Raw genomic sequence first — 21,235 nt, forward strand, 5'->3', positions numbered from 1 at the left:
TACACTGATTTCAATGGACTCTGGTTCAGGCCCCATTCGTACATTTCTGTAAGGTCCTGTGTGTTGGCTCCAGACGGTTGTGGAAGGATGCTATGGGGGAGGGCAGAGAATGGCTACAGTATCTATGCTTACATTGTTCCATGGGCCCCAATGTTTTGTGCAATTGGCTCATTGAGTGGAATTACTGCGTTATTTTTCTTTTGTTAGGTTTTACATTTTAAGTGCACAGTGTGTTGGCACCAGTACAAGGAAGGGCTGATGGCTTGATCCAACACAGCTGTGTGATATTGTGGAGAAACATCCTTTCAATCCATGCATCAAAGTGTCTGCAGTTCCTGATTTCAGGCAGAGGAAGCATTAACAGACAGAGCAAAGAAAGCTAATCTGTATTTGGAGAATTTTAACACACAAAGTAGAAGGGACATTGTTATGATATAGGATTTTATTTTAAAATATCCTTGGTGTTGCATCCTCTTTAATAACCCCCCCCACCAAAAAAACCTGTGTTCTAGCCCCACTCACTGCAGAATCACTATTATAAGCTGTAATGGTTTGGATCATTACAGTAGAATAATGTAACACTATTTGTATTAAGGGCTGAGATTATTAATACTGGAAGAATTTTAACATATTACTGGACTTTTCACAAGTTATATTAGTGAATTTTTAGGACTCTGCTCACCGTAGGCAGTAGAGATTAGGCTGAGTTTTTCTTTGTTCATATTCATTTTTACTTTTGCATTCAACTTGTGCAGTGTACTTGTGTTTGGGCTTCCAACATAGCAAGGAAATGTGTGTGCTCATTGATTTACACCTCTTCAATCTCACTGGAGTAAATGGGGCAAAATTCTGCCCTGATTTACAACCTGCTCAATCCCACTGACATTAATGTACTTATTTTTTGATAAATTATTCATCCCGTGTGACCTGTAAAGCATGTAGAAGAGAAGGGCTGGGCATCGTCTCTTTAAAATAACATTGTCTAGCACATCACATACAGTTTGTTTGAAAATCTGGATTACCATGGCTACTTGCATTTCCCCTTCATCAATATTTTATACACCCAGATAGGGGAGAGGAAAAACCAAGGCATTACTGGCTAATATTTTATGCAAATTGTACATTTTTTTTTGTTGTGGTTTAATGAATAGTGGGATGAATAATTCTGCTCTTATTACATTCTGGAAATGTGAGCATCACAGATGATATTACTGTTTTCAGCACGATCCTTCAGGAAGATGGCTACATATATTTGGAAAGCTGAGATAACAAATATTTTCAAAAAATTAAATGTGACTGGGAAGTTTTTCAGGGACTTGCTGGTTTTCAAGAAAACACAAGTGTCAAGGTTCCTTCCCCACTCTGAACTCTAGGGTACAGATGTGGGGACCAGCATGAAAGACCCCCTAAGCTTATTCTTACCAGCTTACGTTAAAAACTTCCCCAAGGTACAAACTTTGCCTTGTCCTTGAACAGTATGCTGCCACCACCAAGTGTTTTAAACAAAGAACAGGGAAAGAGCCGACTTGGAGACATCTTCCACCAAAATATCCCCCCCCCCAAGCCCTACACCCCCTTTTCTGGGGAAGGCTTGATGATAATATCCTCACCAAGTGGTACAGGTGAACACAGACCCAAACCCTTGGATCTTAAGAACAATGAAAAAGCAATTAGGTTCTTATATAGTGAGAAGTGTAAGGTTATGTATTTAGGGATTAATAACAAGAATTTTAGTTATAAGCTGGGGAAACATCAATTAGAAGGAACAGAGGAGAAGGACCTTGGAGTACTGGTTGATCATAAGATGACTATAAGCCGCCAATGTGATATGGCCGTGAAAAAAGCTAATGCGGTCTTGGGATGCATCAGGAGAGGTATTTCCAATAGAGATAAGGAGATGTTAGTAGCGTTATACAAGGCACTGGTGAGACCTCATTTGGAATACTGTGTGCAGTTCTGGTCTCCCATGTTTAAGAAGGATGAATTCAAACTGGAACAGGTACAGAGAAGAGCTACTAGGATGATCCGAGGAATGGAAAACCTGTCTTATGAAAGGAGACTCAAGGAGCTTGGCTTGTTTAGCTTAACTAAAAGAAGGTTGAGGGGAGATATGATTGCTCTCTATAAATATATCCAAGGGATAAATACCGGAGAGGGAGAGGAAGAGGAATTATTTAAGCTCAGTACCAATGTAGACACAAGAACAAATGGATATAAACTAGTCACTGGGAAGTTTAGACTTGAAATTAGACAAAGGTTTCTAACCATCAGAGGAGTGAAGTTTTGGAATAGCCTTCCAAGGGAAACCGTGGGGGAAAAAGGTCTATCTGGCTTTAAGATTAAACTTGATAAGTTTATGGAGGAGATGGTATGATGGGATAACATGATTTTTGGTAATTAATTGATCTTTAAATATTCATGGTAAATAGGCCTAATGGCCTGTGATGGGATGTTAGATGGGGTGGGATCTGAGTTACCCAGGAAAGAATTTTCTGTAGTATCTGGCTGGTGAATCTTGCCCGTATGCTCAGGGTTTAGCTGATCGCCATATTTGGGGTCGGGAAGGAATTTTCCTCCAGGGCGACTGGAAGAGGCCCTAGAGGTTTTTCACCTTCCTCTGTAGCATGGGGCACGGGTCACTTGCTGGAGGATTCTCTGCTCCTTTAAGTGTTTAAATCACGATTTGAGGACTTCAATAGCTCAGACATAGGTGAGAGGTTTTTTGCAGGAGTGGATGGGTGAGATTCTATGGCCTGCGTTGTGCAGGAGGTCAGACTAGATGATCATAATGGTCCCTTCTGACCTTAGTATCTATGAATTTTATTTAAAGAAAAGGTAAAAGAATCACCTCTGTAAAATCAGGATGGGTAAATACTTTACAGGGTAATCAGATTCAAAACATAGAGAATCCCTCTAGGCAAAACCTTAAGTTACAAAAAGACACACAAAATGGAATATACATTCCCTCCAGCACAGCTTATTTTACAAGCCATTAAACAAAAGAAAATCTAACACATTTTCTAGCTAGATTACTTACTAACTTTACAGGAGTTGTAAGGCTTGTATTCCTGATCTGTTTCTGGCAAAAGCGTCACGCAGACAGACAAAACCCTTTGTTTCCCCCATCCCCCTCCAGATTTGAAAGTATCTTGTCCCCTCATTGGTCGTTTTGGGTCAGATGCCAGTGAGGTTACCTTAGCTTCTTAACCCTTTACAGGTGAAAGGGTTTTGCCTCTGGCCAGGAGCGATTTTATAGCACTGTATACAGAAAGGTGGTTACCTTTCCCTTTATATTTATGACAACAAGTTCAGTATCTCACTGTGGCAACAGGGTTTAATCCTAATTGCTAAGAATATAAAGGTGTCTGACTTTTGAAGGCCTTCTGGGTGAAATCCTGGCTCTTATTGAAGTCAATGGCAAAAATCTCATTGACTTCACTGGGGTTAGGATTTCACTTGCTGACTTTATGGACCTGATCTTGCATTCCTTGAACACTAATACTTCTAATGAAGCCAGTTTGGGATTCATGAGAAATCCAGGATCTGTCCATAATAGATATGATGCACTCACTAGTAAACTCAGCATAGCTTACTTACCCTTCCTACAGCAAAGAATCACAATGATAAATTATATTCAGACATTATCTTTCATTAAAAGTTCCCAATGTACTCAGCAAACTGCACAGAACCATGTAAATACTTAGCATATATTTACACTAGAGCTAAACAGTGTAATTTCCAGCTCAAGTAGACATAACGACACTAAATCTGATCAAGCTAGCGCAAATGTACTGAAAATAGAAGTGTAGCTACAGCCATGTGAGCAGCAGGTGGGGCTAGCCGCCCCAAGTGTGAGCCCATCTGAAACTCCAGGTACATACTTGGATTGGCTAACCACTCCATTTGTTAGTGTGAATGTGGCCACACTTCTATTTTTAGTGCATTAGCTTGATCAGAGCTAGCATGGGTATGTCGTCTTGAGCTGGGAATTACATCTGCCAGCTCCAGTGTAGACGCACCCTTAGATAGGTTTGCACATCTAGGGAGACACAATGTAATTGCCTGGCCTTTAGCCAAGGCTCTATTGTTACCTAGCTTACTTTTTTTCTTTCTAAACCCATTTAAAAAAAGAAAAATGCAGGGAAGGTTATGTAACACAGCCTACATAACAACCACAAAGGAAACAGCAGCCTGTTAAAGAATATTGGCCAAAACCATCAGACCTTGAGGCCTAAAGTTAGGCATCTAAATGCTTATTTAAGCACTAGTTCTGTCCACAGTGTAAGTTAGAGCAGCTCAAAGGCTGTTTTAAGTTGTGTCTAGCTGCCCATAGCCCCAAGCAGCCATTCTGACAACCAGGAATAGCCAGAGCAGAGACATTCTGGCCTCACTCCTATTTTTCCATCCCTTACACCAGCTCCATGTCACCTCAGGATTCCTCCTACATGGAGGGAATTCTGAGATAACTGATTGAGCTGGCTTTCTGTCTGCTTTGCACTGCTAGAGCAGGGACCAGAATCTGTGCCCAGAATCCCTTTTTTCTTTATGGCTACATTGACAATCATTGATTACACCAGTGTGAACGTTTCTGTTGTGTGAAGAAATAAAGCTTGTGGGCCATATTCTGCTCTCAATTACATGGTTTCAATTTCCATTGATTTATGCAATAGGAGCTGCATCCATGTAACTAAGAGAAGAACTTGGCATTGTTAATGTGTGTCATTGGATCCAGATGGCTCAGTGTGGCTCAGCAACAGTTTTCTGTTTTTAGGAACATTCTCTGATTATGGATAAGAAGGGAGTCTCCTGTCCTTAGCAGAAAGAAAGCTGCTTTTGCCAAAGAATAACCCTCTTCTCCTAACATGCAAATCTGCTTCTCCCCTTTAAATCATTTTTAGATTCTGTCGTTGGTACCAAAGTGTTAGCCCAATTTACCTATGTGGGCAGAGAGTTGTTTTCCTAAGGACAACATGCAAGCCACATTGTTCTCAACCTCTGTTGGTGGCCCATGTTGTGTTTCTATCATAGTTCTTAGACAAATAGTCCCTGACCATAAAGATAAAATAAAGCAGTCCCTGACCTGCAAAGAGAAACCCTCAGAACAGACTAGTTTAAGAGGAAGGATGATATTTGTTTGTTGTTTAAAGAGAAACCCTGAGAAGGTGGTAAGTGTGGCCAATATCCAGTGGTGTGATATGAGGAATAGAGTGGCAGAGCCATCTGCTTACAAGATATTTGTACAGTAGTATCTGAATGCCTTCATTAGCATTTAAGACACTGAGTTATATACACATGCAGCATCATCATCCCAGGCAAAAACAGATTGCACTATGAATACTTTGAAGCATATGTGAATGTACCAAACTTTACATACATACAAAGTATTATCACCACCTGAGGACATTAGCACCTACAAATTGTGAATTTTTGTCTGCAATCAAAAGACTGAATTATACGCTTGTTAATGGAATGTGTCATCCATCGAGCACATTTCCATTAAAGGTAAACATTTTCTTTTCTATGAGAACAGCCAGTCACAGTGCATGTTTCACAAAAGTCAAAGATAGATAAAATGCCCATAAGCCTGAAAAGAACAAATCAACCTAATCTAGTTCTGCAAAGGCAGATCCTGTTTTTAGGATATTTAGCAAAGAAACAGCATAAGGCTGGGCCACTGGGAAGTGGGGGAAAGACTTTCCCACCTAATGCAATCGCCCGTTTGATATTTGTACAGGCTACGTGTTTGGGTCTCGCTGCAATTCAAGGCATTCATTATACTTTCCAAAGCCAATTACTTGAAAGACCACTTCTCTCCATTTATTCCATCACAGCAATTAAGATTCTAGATTTTGAAAGCCATTATGATCTAGTCTGACCTCATGTCCTCACAGTCCAAAAGAATCTCACCCAGCAACATCTGGGTAAGTAATCGGAGTATGTTCAATTAGGGTATCCTTGTGATCCCCACCTGCATGGAGCTTGCCCAGAAATCCTTCAGATGCACTGTAAACCTGGGATCATCTGTGTGTAAGTCCTGTGCCTCTGTTGCAGCTCTGTGTCCCTGGTGGCCTCCCCACACTTATTACTACCAGCTTGGCTTCATTGGGGCTGCAGTACCAGGGCTGCTTATCCAAGGTCCTCTTACTGTGGAGGGGATGCTATAGGAAAAAAACAGGGAATCTCCATGGAGTTGGAGGGGTAAGAGTATGTATTGATCTGCCCTGCCCCTCCACAAGGTGTGGAGAGACAGTGTCACAGAGAGAACTGAGCTCCTTTTCTGCACAGGAAGGCATAAACAGACGGTCCTTGCTCCTGTGTGATATCCCCTTAGGAATGATTGGTGTGGTGGTTGATGGGATATAGCTGGCAAGGTCATGACTTTGCATGTGTGAAATTACAGTGGAACCCAGATGTCCAAGAGTAAAATCATCAAGGAAAGGCTGATACAGCTGGTGTGAGACAGATTTTCACTGTTGTATGAAAACCCATGATGTATTTTAAGCGACAAATGCTGTGTAATTTAATTATCTGGCACAATGGAAATATTAGTCCTGGCAGAGTATATTTCTAAGCCCTTTGTGCTATGAAGGGATAGTGGATTAATTTTAAGTGGGGGCCAACATAATGAGCTAACACTCCTGCTGTTCTCTGCTTTCTCCCAAATGCAATTTTCACCCTACTTCAAAACAGCAGAAGGAGCAGGGCAGCAGCACTGTGCCTCGTTTGTATCTTTTCAGTCTTATATCTCACATTTGTGATTTGCCTTATCTGGTTATACGTTAAATTTGAACTATGGTCAAATCCTCAGCTGGTATGAATGGGTGCAGACCAGGATCTGGTCCTCTGTACTCAATTTGGCTTGTATAAGAGGAATACAAAAATAGTATTTAAGTATTTCGTTGGATTGGAGGGAATTTAAATCAATATTTTTGGACTATTTATGTATCAGATGACTTTCCTCATGATGTTCCATTCCATTCTTTTTCTTTAATGATGGAACTACAGACCAGTCAGCCTCACCTCAGCCCCTGGAAAAATCATGGAGCAGGTCCTCAAGGAATCCATTTTGAAGCACTTGGAGAAGAAGGTGATCGGAACAGGCAACATAGATTCACCAAGGGCAAGTCATGCCTGCATAACCTGATTGCCTTCTATGATGAGATAACTGGCTCTGTGGATATGAGGAAAGTGGTGGATGTGATATTACTTGACTTTAGCAAAGCTTTTGATATGGTCTCCCACAGTATTCTCACCAGCAAGTTAAAGAAGTCTGGATTGGATGAATGGACTATAAGGTGGACAGAAAGCTGGCTAGATCGTCGGGCTCAATGGGTAGTGGTCAATGGCTTGATGTCTAGATGGCAGCCAGTATCAAGCAGAGTGCCCCGGGGGATTGGTCCTGGGGCCAGTTTTGTTCAACATCTTCATTAATGATCTGGATGATGGGATGGATTGCACCCTCAGCAAGTTCGTGGATGACATTAAGCTGCGGGGAGGTAGGGATGGGACCAGAGTGACCTAGAAAAATTGGAGGATTGGGCCAAAAGAAATCTGAGGTTCAGCAAGGACAAGTGCAGAGTCATTTAGGATGGAAGAATCCATGCACTGCTACAGACTAGGGTCCGACTGGATAAGCAGCAGTTCTGCAGAAAAGGATGTGGGGATTACAGTGGACGAGAAGCTGGATATGAGTCAGCAGTGTGCCCTTGTTGCCAAGAAGGCTAACGGCATATTGGGTTGCATTAGTAGGAGCATTGCCAGCAGATTGGGAGAAGTGATTATTCCCTCCTATTCGGCACTGGTGAGGCCACATCTGGAGTATTGTGTCCAGTTTTGGGGCCCCCCACTACAGAAAGGATGTGGACAAATTGGAGAGAGTCCAGCAGAGGGCAATGAAAATGATTAGGGGGCTGGGGCACATGACTTATGAGCAGAGGCTGCGGGAACTGGGCTTATTTAGTCTGCACAAGAGAAGAATGAGGGGGGATTTGATAGCAGCCTTCAACTACCTGAGGAGGGTTCCAAAGAGGGTGGAGCTTGGCTGTTCTCAGTGGTGGCAGATGACAGAACAAGGAGCAATGGTCTCAATTTGCAGTGGGGGAGGTTTGGGTTGCATATTAGGAAAAACTATTTCACTAGGAGGGTGGTGGTAGAATCTCCATCCTTAGAGATTAAGGCCTGGCTTGACAAAGCCCTGGCTGGGTTGATTTAGTTGGAGTTGGCCCTACTTTGAGCAGGGGGTTGGACTCTATGACCTCCTGAAGTTTCTTCCAACCCTAATTTTCTATAATTCTTTGATGATAATATGCTGCCTTTATTCAGTACCTTTCATTCAAGGATCTCAAAGTACTTTACAAATACTAGTTAAACTTCATAACCCCAGTTAGGTGGATACACAATTGCTTATCTTATCTCCTTTCCCAGCTTTCAGTCTTATTTCCCTCTGAGAATGAGAAACCCAGCTACCATCCAATCTGTGGCAATTAAAGGGGAAACAAACACCATATATTTTAATGGAATAATTATTTTTCCTTTTATTCTTCAATGTATTTCACTATATGTCCTCCCAAACTAGAAACTCAACCATGGGTACTTTGTTTCAGTTGCTTGCTGCTATACGTTTCCCTTGTTTTTAATTGCTTCCTTGTAAGCCTCCAGTTTGTCTGGTTCCATTCATGCCCCAGGAAGAGGTTCCAAGTTTTTAAAAGTTCATTTCAGAAAGGTTTCATAATAAGAACAAGGGAAAATAACATAATCTTGCTTTAAAACATTTCCTTCCTCTGTTTTGCTGATAGAATCTAACAATTCACTACCATCTGGCCGGCAACTGGTACAGATTTTGTTTTAAAGGTATTTGTTTCTTTGGTTAAAAGGCGTAAGAACAACATAAAAACAGCCATATTGGGTCAGACCCAAGGTCCATCTAGCCATCTTCTGACAGTGGCCAGTGCCAGGTGCCCCAGAGGGAATGAACAGAACAGGTAATCATCAAGTGATCCATCCCCTGTCACCCATTGCCAGCGTCTGGCAAACAGGCTAGGAATATCATCCCTGCCCAACCTGGTTAATAGGTCCATTGATGGACCTATCCTCCATGAATTTATCTAGTTCTTTTTTGAACCCTGTTTGTCTTGGCCTTCACAACATCCTGTGGCAAAGAGTTCCACAGGTTGACTCTGCGTTGTGAAGAAATACTTCTTTTTGTTTGTTTTAAACCTGCTGCCTATTAATTTCATGGTGACACCTAGTTCGTGTTGTTAGACGGAGTAAATAACACTTCCTTATTTACTTTCTCCACATCAGTCATGATTTTATAGACTGCTATCATATCCCCCCTTAGTTGTCTCTTTTCCAAGCTGAAAAGTCCCAGTCTTATTAATCTCTCCTCATACAGAAGCTGTTCCGTACCCCTCATAATTTTTGTTGCCCTTTTTTGAGCCTTTTCCGATTCCAATATATCTTTTTTGAGATGGGGTGATGACATCTGTATGTAGTACTTAAGATGTGGGCATACCATGGATTTATATAGCGGCAATATGATATTTTCTGTCTTATCTATTCCTTTCTTAATGATTCCCAACATTCTGTTACCTTTTTTGACTGCTGCTGCATATTGAGTGGATGTTTTCAGAGAACTATCCACAATGACCCCAAGATCTTTCTTGAGTGTTAACAGCTAATTTAGACTCCACTTTATAATCCCAGCTATACATATGTTTTCCAATGTGCATTACTCTGCATTTATCAACATGGAATTTCATCTGCCATTTTGTTGCCCAGTCACCCACTTTTGTGAGATCCTTTTGTAGCTCTTAAGTCTGCCTGGGACTTAACTATCTTGAGTAGTTTTGTATCATCTGCAAATTTTACCACCTCACTGTTTACCCCTTTTTCCAGATAATTTATGAATATGTTGAATGGGACTGGTCCCAGTACAGACCCTTGGGGGACACCACTATTTACCTCTCTCCATTCTGAAAACTGACCATTTATTCCTACTGTTTGTTTCCTATCTTTTAACCAGTTACCAATCCATGAGAGGACCTTCCGTCTTACCCCATGACTGCTTACTTCGCTTAAGAGCCTTTGGTGAGGGACCTTGTCAAAGGTGTTCTGAAAATCTAAGTACACTATATCCACTGGATCCCCCTTGGCCACATGCTTATTGGCCCCCTCATAGAATTCTAGATTGGTGAGGCATTATTTCCCTTTACAAAAACTATGTTGACTCTTCCCCAAGAAATTATGTTAATCTATGTGTCTGACAATTTTGTTCTTTATTATAGAGCACCTACTATAAAGAATGTTCCTCTGATCAGACAGGTCCAGATCACAACCCCAGATCAAAACATTCCCCCACTTTTTGAGAGGGTTAAAAATGGTCTCTGTAAATGGTCTGTACCTTTATAATGAGCCCAAGTGAAATGTTAGATCCAAGCTGCTGCAGACACGTGGGTGGTTGTAAAATCCAGATCTGACCCTTTTGCAGCTTGAACCAGACTCTAAAATGAGATAAAACCCTGAACTGGAATCTGAAATCCAACTAACTACTCCTCAGTGAACTTTATAGGAACTGATTGGACTTGAAAACCACCTCTTTGGCTCGTGGGTTGAATCCAAAACCAGAAGGGACTTATTTTCTGGATCTGGTTTTTGTGACTCAAGGTGGTGGGAAATCTCACAATAACAGATCAAAAACTTCTGATGCTGTCAGACCTGGCTGGTTAGCCTCCGTCCCAAACTCTGATCTATAGCCTAAACCCAGTCCTGTTCTAAATCTGAACATGCAATCCTTGGCCTGCTTCCTAATTTGTAATTTCAGGCAGGGAGATTGGCAGAACTGTAGGTTAGTATCACTGGCTCAAATTCAGTCTTGCTTTAAGAAGGTTCAATTCCACTGCAGTCATGCCTACTTACAGTGAGGCTAAATTTGACTCATTGGGTCAAATGAAATTACAGTGAAAATGAAAATGAATTACAATGAAAATGAAATAATCTCTAATTGTTTAGATTCCCCGATAGCCCTTGACTCCAATTTTTCTAAAAGTAAATGCTATGCTTGTAAAGTTATTGATCAACTAGGGATGGTAGTCCGCCATCAAGCAAGCACAGCACAGCAGTGGCAGTGCAAGCCTCCACCAACTGCCCCACCAGCATAAAGCTGGAAGCACCGGTCTAGTTTTGATGCCCATTCAATCCACAACATTGCTCAGAGACCTCTGCTTACGTTCTATGATGCAGGCACTTGTTTAGTGACCACCAGCTCATTTCGTATAGTCCACAGACAGGTGGAAACGAACCTGGGCCAGATTCAAATTCATCTATTCTCAGTCCCACAAGCCATCACAGTCCTCAGGGATTGGCACTTTAAAGAAAACTCTGTCCTATACTCAATATGTGGCCTTTCCCTGCATACTGCACTGTTTTTATATATTCTCATATCATTTCATGATTAACTACTGTGTGTATTCTTTTTTCAATCCAGTATTCTTTTAATTTTTACATGGAATTATTTCAAATGCAACATAACATAATTAGCTTCCATGTAATCTCTTCTCATTATGATCCCATACTTGACAGTGTTTGCAAAGAAGCTTACTTGAGTCTTAAGTGCACAACTTTAAATCATGCTGACGAATGAGAGAATGACCCTGTTACAAAAGCTGTTGATGCAAAGGACACAGCCCTGTGAGTTTCCCAGGTTAAACAGGCAATTCCAGTGGCTTTGTCATACAGGGCTGTTTAGAGACAGCCTTCATATGCTGGGCACATAATTTTTTTAAGTCCTGCTCAAAACCTATGACAAGTTGATTCAGTCTCTCTCACCATCCGTCTCTCCCCAGAATCAACAATAACCCTTATTAATTTTTGCTTCTAACAGAGTTCCCAAAGAGATGGTATAGTTTCTATTAAGGTGTCAACTCTCAAGATAAACTGCATTTTGGAAGCATTCTCAAACAGCCATCACATTCCTGGTAGTATATTAAAAGAGATTATGTGTTGCCTGAGACAGTCAGCCTTGTCAGGTCAGGGCAAAACAACATTTCAAGCCGATTGGCTCATATATCTCAAGGTATGTGTGCCCTTGCACAAATTCACTTTTTTCCCCCCCTGGTATTTAAGAAAATCGATGCTTCCTGTTCTTGATTGATCTGAAATGCAGTCAGATTGAACCCTGAATATATTTTCAGCTTGGGAAAGGGGGGGGGAAAAAAGAGCATGGCAGTGATAATAGTAAATTACTATGATAAATAGGGATCTAGGATGACTGAAAACTCTATATTTGGTGTCTTGGCTTTCACAAAACTCCTGATTTGCTTAATGACTTTTGTGAGGTGATAAACAATGTTTATATCCCACAGGTGGGTAGGCCAGTGTCTCTCCTTTGCTAAGATAGCTTTGTGATGCTCCAATGCTGCGAAGCTGCCTTTGTGGTCAGATGTAGGGGAATCCTCTGGTGGTGTACTGCTAATGTAATGGCTACGATTCCAGTTCCACCCTGTAGCATAGGGGGTATAGTCAGGTCTTCCATTTTCCCTGGCAAGTTATGCTGAGGTAATGGCCTGTTAGGGAACCTTAAGACTGCTTTATCTTGCACTGGAGACTGGTCTAATACACAATGTCCCATGACAGGGGGAAGATGTGTTTTATAGCCACCTTTGTACCTCCATCCTGTGTTTTGGCTGAGCATGCCTCAGCTGAACATGACTATCAGCGCTGCAGATGTATAAATTACAATTTTGTAGTGAATTCTGTTTGCATCACTTATGTTTGAACAGAAGACTTGAATCATTTCCAATACTATTCTGTGGTAATTTTTAAAAAGGTAGCTATGGTGTACATTTTATTTGGAAATATGCAAACAGAAGAGTCAGGGAAAAGGCTGTGAACACCACACTCTTGAACAAATGTATTCTGATATCCCACAAGGAGCTCTACCTGGGTGAACTGAATATGTTCCTTATCCATCAGAATCCATTACACTTCTCTATATGCCTGTCTGCTTGTCTCAGCAGCAAATGGAAAAGATACTGAAGATTAACTTTTGCACTATATTAGACATGTAATTACAGCTTTTGCAGTAACAAACGCTATAGCTCCGTGTACCTACAATTTTCCATTATAGTCTCCTGTTTTCATTTGTTTGTAACTTTATGGGAAATTCTTTCTTGGCATTGAAACTTGCCATTCTTGCTGTCAGCCCAGAGATGAATTTTTCTGCTAAATATGAGGAAAATAATTTGTCATTTTTTGAGCAGTGGATGAATGGCATAAATTAACTTTAGCTTTAAGTGTAGTTGTGTTCTGAAAAGTGACTCCATAAAAATGGCATCCTGATATTCCAGGTTTATTGTCTCATAATGGCTCCCTATCAGATCTGCACAGTTTACAAAAACACACCTTTTCCAATTGCAAGCCTTGAAAACACACATGGGAATGCAAAACTCTAAGCTGGCATCTTTCCTTGTTCTGCATCATCACCAATAACCCTCTGCTTTATCTTAGTACAACTTAATTGGTTTCTTTCCTGTTCTATCACACCCCCTTCTCCTTAGGGTGTAAATTACACCATCTGATTATGTCCTCTTTTTCTCTCCTTGATCGCCTCCCTGCTCATTTTGCTTTGGGAACAGGATCAGGCCAGGTAATTCTAAACTGACACCTCAATTCAGGAAAACATCCTGATTCAGGACAGCACTTAAGCATCAGCACATCATAAAACACATGCGTAAGGGCTTTCCTGAATTAGGCTTTTGGCCTTTTCTACACATTCAGGTATAGCTGCCTGTTCTATACAGAGTCATGGAGAAAGCTCTAGTGTAGCATCCGTGCTTGGAGTTTCCATTTGCTGACAGGTAATGTATTTTTTAGTATCTGTGTAGCTTTTAATTTCTCAGAAAGGCAATGGGGTACAACAGAAATTCTTTAAAAAGTGGGGTTGTGTTGTATTCATTTATTCAATTTTTCTGTGTAAACACTTCTTATCAACCCTGCGAATGTACTGAGGGCTCAATCAAAATTAAATAAGTAGAGAAAGGGACAAAGAAACAAAGAGGATATGAAACAGAGATAACAGAGGAGAGAAAGAGACAGGAAGAGGTTAACGGAGAACGGCAAGAAAACGGGAGAGGAGACAGAAAATATGAGAGAAGAGAGGGAGGCAGAGAGATGCAGAAAATTTGTCTTGACAGAAACAGCCCATTTGATCAGGCAGTGACAGGATGCACTACATACATTCAAAACCGATTAGGAAGACAGCAGCCAGCAGGAGTGGAGGCCTCAATCAACTGAGCTGAACCTAAGAAAACAAAAGAAGTCAGCTGACAATGGAACTATACGAGGCCAAATGAACAATGGGAACCAAAGGGAACAGAAAATAAGATTTAGGCAGCCAGAAAAATGAGAGGACTGCAATTCAGTACTAAAGCCTGAATGGAGTAAAGGGCAAACACTCCTACTCAGATTCCTAGTTCCATCCCTTCCCACAACACACTTTTGCTCTGCTGCAATCTGCCCCCACTAATTATTTTCAATAACAGGCGCTATTTTAAAGTTGAGTACATTTAACTTTACATAATATTGACATGCATTATTGCATGACACTGGAATAGCTGCCTGGCCCGTACTGTTCCTACTGCTTTAATGATTTCATATCAAATCACATTTCAAAAATATCCTTTACAAGGGTTAGTGTAGTTTTTAAAATTGACAAGCCTTCAAGACTGAACGGTGAGTTTTGATTTTAAGGCTAAAGCTTGTATTTATTCAGATACTTGCAGGTTCTCGGGGCTGCACGACCATGCAATAATCAGTTCACATTTCAAGTGACACAGACTAAAACACCAAATCAGACACCTTAAAAGTGATCTGCAGGAAAAAAGGGAAACCCCACATGCTACACAAGCATGTGCTGAATTTCCCCACACTAACCAGGCTAAGATGAGTATGCAGCACAAAACCAAAGCAAACCAAAACCTTTTAAAATTTGTTTGAAGTCCAACAAATTCCTACTGGCTCTGCTATCATTTGAAGCCCCAGAATGCATCATTCTGTAACGTCACAGCTATGCTTTTCAGGGCCTGGAACGTGTCTTTGTCTGGGTTTGTACAGTGCCTAGCATAATGGACTTGCTCGGTGGGATAGGCTGCTGCAAGCACATTACTACCATGCTCTGATACTTCTGCTTGGCTTCCAGTCTGTTATTGCTACCAATTCGAAGACTTGGTCCCGATTTTCAACGCCATCAGTGGGTTGGAACCTAACTACCTCAGCGATTCCATTTACACTGTGACCCACAAAGACAGCTGATAAAGCCCAGGATACAACGCCTCAGAATTTGAAATAAGATGTACCTGGTTCAAAGAGTTCAGGTGTGAAATGAGCTAGTGAAGGAGATGAGGCTCATTCAAAGTCTGATCATCCTCAAGACACAATGGAAGACCTTCCATTTAATGCCACCATAAACAGAATAGCGGGGACAAACAAATTATACCCCCAAGCAGAGCCTCTAATAACTACGGAAGGGAGAAGACGACACTGTGAAGCCCCCACAATGTCAATCCAATTTACCTGGGAAGATCGTAGATACTACAGTGAAAGGCTCTATAGAAAATTTGCTGTTAGTCAAGGTTACAACAATAAGATGTCACGGTTCCGTTGGATGGTTCTGCACACATGTTGAAGGTTTCACAAATGTTTTAAAAATACTGTTTTATTGAAAAGAGTGATAGGTTTTAAAGACTCCATGGAAGGACAAAAATAAAGGGCACATCATACTGAGACATAGTTGCCTAGAAGATCATACAGTCCTTATATTATGAACTTTGACATTTGTCTTCCATCTGGTAGAAAGAAATAGATTTAGGGTTGCCAACTTTCTGATTGCAGAAAACCGAACACCCTAACCCTGCCCCCTGCTCACTCCATCCCCCTCCCTCTGTTGCTCACTCTTCCCCAACCCTCGCTCACTTGCTCATTGTCAGCGGGCTGGGGCAGGGGGTTGGGGGTGCAGGAGGGGATGAGGACTCCGGCTGGGGGGTGAAGGCTCTGGGGTGGGGCCAGGCATGAGGGGTTTGGAGTGTGGGACGGGCTCCAGGCTGGGGCAGGGCGTTGAGAGGGGGTGTGGGCTCAAGGGTGGGGCTGGTGATGAGAGGTTTGGGGTCCAGGAGGGGGCTCTGGGCAGGGGTGCAGACTCCTGGAGGGAGTTTGGGTGCAGGAGGGGGTTCTGAGCTGGGGCAGGGGGTTGGGGCACTGGAGGAGGTTCGGGGTGTGCGCTCCAGGCAGCACTGATTTCAGGCAGCTCCTGGGAAGCGGCAACATGTCCTTCTGGCTCCTAGGTGCAGGTGCGACCATGGGGGCTCTGTGCACTGCTCGCAGGCGCTGCCCCTGCAGGTCCCATTGGCTGTGGTCCCCAGCCAATGGGAGATTTGGAGTGGACACTCGGGGTGGTGCCTGCACTGCGGGTAGGGGAAGTGCGCGGAGCCCTCCTGGCTTCCCCTCCGCCTAGGAGCCAGAAGGACATGCCAGCTGCTTCCGGGAGCTGGCAACTGCGGCTAACTGGACTTTTAGCGGCCCGGTCAGCTGTGCTGAGTGGAGCCGCCAGGGGCCCTTTTTGACCATGTATTCTGGTAAAAAACCAGGTGCCTGGTAACCCTAAACCGGTTACTTTATTATAGAGAGACTTTAGCCTAATGTGTTGGTCTTTTGAGTATAGCGTGTTTTTAATTATTACAGCACAGTAATATCAGAATTCAGCCCCTTGCAGTACGGGGTCCTAAGTAAAGGCATAAAAAGATGAAGTGCTGACCTTCAGAGGGCTCAGTGCCTTCACTTAGTTGGCATGCAGCGTGCCCAGAACACTGTAAGATCTTGGACTGTGTCAGCAATAAGGGCCTGTAGTGGCGCCTGACCAGTCAGTCAATCAATGAGTGCACCTTGGCCACAGCAAAACCACCTGATTGGCTAAGGCAGTGGTTCCCAAACTTTTTACATCTAGCCGACCCCCCCCATCTGCACTTCTTCCCTTCTGGGAGCCATGGTCAGGAGCTGTGGCTGGGAGCAGGGCCGCAGTCAGGGCCCGAGTTGCATCCAGGCTGGGGACCAGAGGCTGAGGCCAGGGCCACGGTTTGGGGTGGGTCTGGGGCCAGGCCTGGAGCTGTGTTTGGGGCTGGAGACCAAGGATGGGGCCACGACTGGGGGCCAAGGCTTGGGGTGGGGCTGGGGCCGTGGCTGCGTGTTGAGCTGTGGCTGGGCTGGCGGCTGCGGCACAGCTGGAGGCAGGGTGGGGCTAGGTGGCCATGCCCCCCATAATGTTCCTCTGTGCCCCCCCAGGGGGCATGCCCCACAATTTGGGGACCACTGGGCTAAGGTATTCAGATGGCTTGCTCTTAAGCCAAGCAGCTTCAGTAGATCAGTGGCTGCTCAATGAACATAACTGTGGATTCTCTGCCTCCCTGTGCTTGTCTCACTCCAAGCCCTGCACCCAGTCTTGCTTCTGCCTTGCAACTGCTCCTGCGTTCCCTGACTCCAGATAATCAGTTCTTTGACCATCAGCACTAATTCCTAGGTCTGGCTCTGTCTTGACCCTGGGCTCAGGCATTCGGACTCTGACAATGATTCTGATCCTTGGCCTTGGTTCTGACTCTCTGTCTTGATCTTTGGTTCTGGCATTCAGACTCTAACTTTAGTTCTGACCTTCAGCTCCAATCCCCAGCTCTGACTGTGCCTTGACCTTGGGCTCTCGCATTTGGACTCTGTCTAGTAGGCCTGACTCCTGCTCTGACCATGAGGACTGCCTAAGACCTGACAGACTGTAACTTTTTAAAAACTAGGATCATGGGCGAGACTCTTCGTTGATGTAAATCAGTACAGCTCCATTGACTTCAGTAAAGACACCAACTGATGAGCTGACCCCGTGTCTCTTATTTGCTTCTAAAGTACCACATATATATTTTTTGATCTGTATAAATAAGACTGATTGTTGCTCTTCTGTCTAAGCACTGCAATAAAAAGGGAGTGCTGGTGGAGACATTACCTGTGAATTGTAGGGTTATTGCTAACACAAGCATGATATCACTGTCAGCCACTCTGAAAATTCCACTTTTAAAACAATTTCACAACCGCCGTTGTAACATTACAACAGAAACCAATGATCATGCAGGAAACAGAAAATGATGACATATAGTTTGAATGTGTAATAAGTGGAGGGCAGATGGGTTAGGTGAGGGAGAGCGCGCTCTTTGGAAGACATTTATCTTAAGTAACTAGCCATTTAGGAAGGGAAAATATCCCCAGCTTGAAGAAAACTAAATGTGTTTATGTATTCGAAGAGCTTCTAAAATCTTGAACAAGACAATTAAGACTTTAAATTGGAAGGAGTAAGAAAAGGCCATTGTAAGTCTCTCCAGGTTTGTGAGGTGCTGACATGCCAGTCAATCACAATTACTTTCTAAAATATTTGAAAGGGTAAATCACTGCCATTTGTGACTTTTCCTCTGAACAGGATGAGAATAGAGGAGACATATAGACACTACAGATTTGATTCTCCACTGTCTGCACCTTGGAGTTATTTTATCGCTGTACAAAGTCAGTGTAAAATGCTACTACTCTCACATCTGAGCACCCTGATTTGCCAGACTTTTTCTGAGAGGCTGTATCACTGAGATGGGGGATATGCCATAGTAGAAACCTTGGGTTTTACTTCCAGCTCTGCCAGAAGCAACCCAGTGCAACCTGTTATTCTTTCTGTAAAATTGGGAGGGGGCTCGTACTTACCTTCTACTTAGGATAAGCACCTGAGATCTTGCTCAATAATATGCACTGGGCAGAAAATTCTTAACACCAGTTAGTAAAAGAGGTTATCTTTATCAGCCACATTTGAAATCTATTAAAAAAAAAAAAGCTTGTTTGACTAGATCTCCCATTAAGCTATGCTGATAGACATTCAATTATATTATCATCATTTAATTCTTTATTGATTGAATCCCATATCAGGTATTCCATTATTTTGCCTGGGCTTGCTGTCAGGCTAGCCAGTCTGTAATTACTTGGGTCATACGGTTACCTCTTTTAAATAGTAGCACGACAGTAGATTTTTTTTTAGTCTTCTGGAACTTCATCAGTATTCTAAGATTTATTAAAAACAACATCAATGGTCTACAGAGCACAGCTCATGGATGCAAGTTATCTGGAGCTGCAGATTCTAAAATGTTTAACTTTAGTAAATTCTTTTTAAAGTTGTCCTTAGTTACTGTTGAACTAGAAAGTATTTAATCATTATAAAATAAATACATTATCCAGCATCTTTCAAAATACAAAACTTCTTATTTAACATTTGTTTTTTCTGCACAGTTACTATTTCTGTTTAGTAATGTATCTATATCCTTATCAGGAAAAAAGGAATCCTAATATGTTTTTAAAAAAAATCATACTGTCCTTATCTTCCTAGCTGTATATTCTTCATACCTCTTTTCCTAATCATGTCCTATCTAGTTTCTTAACATCTAATTTATGTTCATTGCTGTCAACCTTCCTTTTTTCAATGTGTTATATATATATAATTTATTGCTACTGTTTGCTTCCCTCTTGACTACAATTTTTTTTTTTTTTTTTCTAAATCAAAGTAGCTGCCTTTGGTGATTGTGGAACGGAGAGGTTTTAGGCATCTAATGAAATGTTTCCAAACACTCCAGTTACCTTTCATATTTTTCTGTTTATTTTTCCTTCCCAATTTTGTTCCTAATTATTTTCAACTTTGGTAAACTGGCCCCTTTTAAAGCACCAGGCATGTATGTGTATATTATTTGTACACAACTAACAGGACTGCTCACATGTGGGAAGTTACATGTGTGCATATGTGGTTCTAGGATCAGGGCCATAGAAGTCCCTGCCCTGACAAGTAAACTTAAGGTTCTGCCACTACCTTGCATATCAGCTCTCATATGTTTGATAGTGACTATGCAGAGCCTTCAGCAGTTCCTAAATAAGGCATTTAAGTAATTTAGGAAGGTAGTGTTATCTAGGGGTAGGATGAGGAGTTAAGAATCCTGGATTCTGTTTCTGGGTATGGTTGTCTGCTGGTAGTTTTGTGTGTGACCTAGGTTATGTACTTAGGCCCAGATCCTCAAAGGTATTTAGGCTTCTCAATACCTTTGAGGATCTGTGTCTTATTCTCACTGTGCCTCAGTCTCCATCTATAAAATGGAAATTATATTTACCTATTACAGTAAGTATAGGGTGTGGTGAAGAAGGATTAGTTAATGTTAAAAAGCTATGAGATTAAAGACAAGAACAGAACCCAGAACTACTAATTTCCAGAGCATCTCTTTTCCAAAATGTCTCCATTTATCTGTCATTCCTCTTCTTCAAATCAAATCCCTCCTAACAACTTGTTTCTTAAAGCCAGCCTCTACATAAGCAACTCATTTCTGCAACTCTTAGCAGCTGCCCGAACTACTGCACTCCCCCTATACACTATAAAAAAAAAAAAAAAAAATCAAACTCCCAACCACCATGGCAATGCTGTTAGATCTTGTGATATTTGCTGTTTTGCTTGAGATCCTAGCTCTGAAAGAAATAATGGGAAAATCTGTTTTCTTTCATTTTTTTTAAAGTACATTTCTAATCTTCCTGGTGGTGGAGAAAAGCTCAATCATGTGCTCTTTACACTTCAGAAACAAAATAATAAAAAGCATTTCAAAGGTATTAATTCTTTTTAAATGTCACCATTTTTTTTTAAAAGATCCGATTCTGAGAGCTCGATTGATGCTTTCAGGAGACGTGGGGGTCAGGAGTCTTGTACAACTCAAATGAACACAACCAGAAGTGTCTGTAATACAAAAAGAAAAGCGATCCCTCTTCTGAACTTCCCTTTCCCCTGCCTATTTGTATTGTTACCCCACTAATTCTCCTCCCACCCCATCCCAGTGCCAGTGCTCGCCAGCTTATCTTCGCCTTGTGTCCGCATGAGATTGCAAGCCTCTTGGGCCAGGGCCCCTGCCACATTTAATACCTATACACCACCATGCATGCCTAGCCGCTGTCACAGGGAGCCATGCCCAGTGGATCCAGCGTTACCTGACTCCAGCAAGGGCCAGCCTTCCCCTTGCACGGAGGGAGAACCACCTGCTCCCGCACAGGGCAGCACCTGGGCCCCTCAGCCTCGTTGTGAGCCCAAGATGGCGGCGGCCGCGGGCTCGCCCTGTGTGGCGACAGTCGGTCCCCCTCAGCCTCGTTG

At 42.3% G+C, this 21,235-nt stretch overlaps 1 long non-coding RNA gene across 2 annotated transcripts; it reads right to left on the minus strand.

Moving 5' to 3' along the window:
* Window positions 1-861: 861 nt before the first annotated feature.
* Window positions 862-21,217, minus strand: LOC114018680. Of its 2 annotated transcripts, XR_006292744.1 has the most exons (3): window positions 21,076-21,217; window positions 14,236-20,827; window positions 862-1,260 (listed from the first exon to the last, which is right to left on the minus strand). It is a non-coding gene; the product is annotated as an uncharacterized LOC114018680 (long non-coding RNA). The 2 variants fall into 2 exon arrangements; XR_005223808.2 differs by lacking the exon at window positions 862-1,260 and having other exon boundaries at window positions 13,943-20,827.
* Between the last annotated feature and the right edge of the window lie 18 nt (window positions 21,218-21,235).

The sequence above is a fragment of the Chelonia mydas genome, chromosome 1, assembly GCF_015237465.2.
Source record: "Chelonia mydas isolate rCheMyd1 chromosome 1, rCheMyd1.pri.v2, whole genome shotgun sequence".
Lineage (NCBI taxonomy): Eukaryota > Metazoa > Chordata > Testudines > Cheloniidae > Chelonia > Chelonia mydas.